Source organism: Echiichthys vipera (assembly GCF_963691815.1).
Source record: "Echiichthys vipera genome assembly, chromosome: 2".
In the NCBI taxonomy this organism is placed as follows: Eukaryota; Metazoa; Chordata; class Actinopteri; order Perciformes; family Trachinidae; genus Echiichthys; species Echiichthys vipera.
The window spans coordinates 866764-870367 of record NC_139827.1 but is presented as its reverse complement, the minus strand read 5'-3'; positions in this window follow the sequence as shown (position 1 = coordinate 870367).

Here is a 3604-nt window from a genome sequence, read left to right as displayed (position 1 = left end):
GAAGACCCAGGACCAGGTGGAGAGATTAGATCTCCACACTGGCCTGGGAACGCCTCAGGATCCCCCAGTTAGAGCTGGTTAATGTGGCCCGGGAAAGGGAAGTTTGGGGTCCCTGCTGGAGCTGCTGCCCCTGAGACCTGATCCAGGATCAGAGGCTGGAGCTGCCGCCCCTGAGACCTGATCCAGGATCAGAGGCTGGAGCTGCTGCCCCTGAGACCTGATCCAGGATCAGAGGCTGGAGCTGCTGCCCCTGAGACCTGATCCAGGACCAGAGGCTGGAGCTGCTGCCCCTGAGACCTGATCCAGGATCAGAGGCTGGAGCTGCTGCCCCTGAGACCTGATCCAGGACCAGAGGCTGGAGCTGCTGCCCCCGAGACCTGATCCAGGATCAGAGGCTGGAGCTGCTGCCCCTGAGACCTGATCCAGGATCAGAGGCTGGAGCTGAATATAAGTTATACATTGTTTCACCTGTAGGTGTCAGTAATGCACCAAGAAGTTGTCTTCAACACTTCAAAGGCAAAGATATTAATGTTCAAACTGATCAACTTTCAACTCAGAGAAGCATTTTGTGTCTTTGTGGTTGTTTTGTGTCTCTTTGTGGTTGTTTTGTGTCTCTTTGTGGTTGTTTTGTGTCTCTTTGTAGTTGTTTTGTGTCTCTTTGTGGTTGTTTTGTGTCTCTTTGTGGTTGTTGTGTCTCTTTGTGGTTGTTTTGTGTCTCTTTGTGGTTGTTTTGTGTCTCTTTGTGGTTGTTTTGTGTCTCTTTGTAGTTGTTTTGTGTCTCTTTGTGGTTGTTTTGTGTCTCTTTGTGGTTGTTTTGTGTCTCTTTGTAGTTGTTTTGTGTCTCTTTGTGGTTGTTTTGTGTCTCTTTGTGGTTGTTGTGTCTCTTTGTGGTTGTTTTGTGTCTCTTTGTGGTTGTTTTGTGTCTCTTTGTGGTTGTTTTGTGTCTCTTTGTAGTTGTTTTGTGTCTCTTTGTGGTTGTTTTGTGTCTCTTTGTGGTTGTTTTGTGTCTCTTTGTGGTTGTTTTGTGTCTCTTTGTGGTTGTTGTGTCTCTTTGTGGTTGTTTTGTGTCTCTTTGTGGTTGTTTTGTGTCTCTTTGTGGTTGTTTTGTGTCTCTTTGTAGTTGTTTTGTGTCTCTTTGTGGTTGTTTTGTGTCTCTTTGTGGTTGTTTTGTGTCTCTTTGTAGTTGTTTTGTGTCTCTTTGTGGTTGTTTTGTGTCTCTTTGTGGTTGTTGTGTCTCTTTGTGGTTGTTTTGTGTCTCTTTGTGGTTGTTTTGTGTCTCTTTGTGGTTGTTTTGTGTCTCTTTGTAGTTGTTTTGTGTCTCTTTGTGGTTGTTTTGAGTCTCTTTGTGGTTGTTTTGTGTCTCTTTGTGGTTGTTTTGTGTCTCTTTGTGTTTGTTTTGTGTCTCTTTGTGGTTGTTTTGTGTCTCTTTGTGGTTGTTTTGTGTCTCTTTGTAGTTGTTTTGTGTCTCTTTGTGGTTGTTTTGTGTCTCTTTGTAGTTGTTTTGTGTCTCTTTGTAGTTGTTTTGTGTGTCTTTGTGGTTGTTTTGTGTCTCTTTGTGGTTGTTTTGTGTATCTTTGTAGTTGTTTTGTGTCTCTTTGTGGTTGTTGTTTGTCTCTTTGTGGTTGTTTTGTGTCTCTTTGTAGTTGTTTTGTGTCTCTTTGTGGTTGTTTTGTGTCTCTTTGTGGTTGTTTTGTGTCTTTTTGTAGTTGTTTTGTGTCTCTTTGTAGTTGTTTTGTGTCTCTTTGTGGTTGTTTTGTGTCTCTTTGTGGTTGTTTTGTGTGTCTTTGTGGTTGTTTTGTGTCTCTTTGTGGTTGTTTTGTGTATCTTTGTAGTTGTTTTGTGTCTCTTTGTGGTTGTTTTGTGTCTCTTTGTGGTTGTTGTTTGTCTCTTTGTGGTTGTTTTGTGTCTCTTTGTGGTTGTTTTGTGTCTCTTTGTGGTTGTTTTGTGTCTCTTAGTGGTTGTTTTGTGTCTCTTTGTAGTTGTTTTGTGTCTCTTTGTGGTTGTTTTGTGTCTCTTTGTGGTTGTTGTTTGTCTCTTTGTGGTCGTTTTGTGTCTCTTTGTGGTCGTTGTGTGTCTCTTTGTGGTTGTTTTGTGTCTCTTTGTGGTTGTTTTGTGTCTCTTTGTAGTTGTTTTGTGTCTCTTTGTGGTTGTTTTGTGTCTCTTTGTGGTTGTTTTGTGTATCTTTGTAGTTGTTTTGTGTGTCTTTGTGGTTGTTTTGTGTCTCTTTGTGGTTGTTTTGTGTCTCTTTGTAGTTGTTTTGTGTCTCTTTGTAGTTGTTTTGTGTCTCTTTGTGGTTGTTTTGTGTCTCTTTGTGGTTGTTTTGTGTCTCTTTGTAGTTGTTTTGTGTCTCTTTGTGGTTGTTTTGTGTCTCTTTGTAGTTGTTTTGTGTTTCTTTGTGGTTGTTTTGTGTCTCTTTGTAGTTGTTTTGTGTCTCTTTGTGGTTGTTTTGTGTCTCTTTGTGGTTGTTTTATCTCTTTGTGGTTGTTGATGTTTTTCCTTTCATAGTTGAATTTAACGGATATGACGTCACCGGAAGTGTCGCCTTCACGGCTCAGATAAATAAAGTTAAATCTTCAGAAACCTAAAGACCCTCGTTGTTCCGGACACTGTAAGTTCCGTCGGTGTGTCCGGTCCGTGAACGTCTCCCTCCGTTTCCGTTATTCTGCTGCTGACGCCCCGTGATGCGTTCACGGTCCCCCGTTAGTGTCAGAGAAACAAAGGTTCACACACAAACAACTGAATGATGTGAAACGAGCAGAGCTGCAGTTATAATTATGATAAGTTATTTATTTATAATCATTACTCTGATCATATTTAACATGTGAGTTTATTTAACTTTCACAGATGTTTGTTGTTGGTCCTGGATCAGGTCTCAGGGGCAGCAGCTCCAGCCTCTGATCCTGGATCAGGTCTCAGGGGCAGCAGCTCCAGCCTCTGGTCCTGGATCAGGTCTCAGGGGCAGCAGCTCCAGCCTCTGATCCTGGATCAGGTCTCAGGGGCAGCAGCTCCAGCCTCTGGTCCTGGATCAGGTCTCAGGGGCAGCAGCTCCAGCCTCTGATCCTGGATCAGGTCTCAGGGGCAGCAGCTCCAGCCTCTGATCCTGGATCAGGTCTCAGGGGCAGCAGCTCCAGCCTCTGATCCTGGATCAGGTCTCAGGGACAGCAGCTCCAGCCTCTGATCCTGGATCAGGTCTCAGGGGCAGCAGCTCCAGCAGGGACCCCAAACTTCCCTTTCCCGGGCCACATTAACCAGCTCTAACTGGGGGATCCTGAGGCGTTCCCAGGCCAGTGTGGAGATCTAATCTCTCCACCTGGTCCTGGGTCTTCCCCGAGGCCTCCTCCCAGCTGGACGTGCCTGGAACACCTCCCTAGGGAGGTAAAAAGTCACAATGGGATGAAATTATTTGACTTCTTTTCATCATCAGGGTTTAAAACAGGGTTCAGTCTGATCCACGTCACTGCGGCGGCCATATTTCCCACGGTCCATGAAGGCAGCACGAGTCCTGGATCAGGACAGACACACACACACACACACACACACACACGGCTGTCTCTCTCTCTCTGTCCCGTTAAAGCGTGTGATGAGAGACACACACGCACTTTAG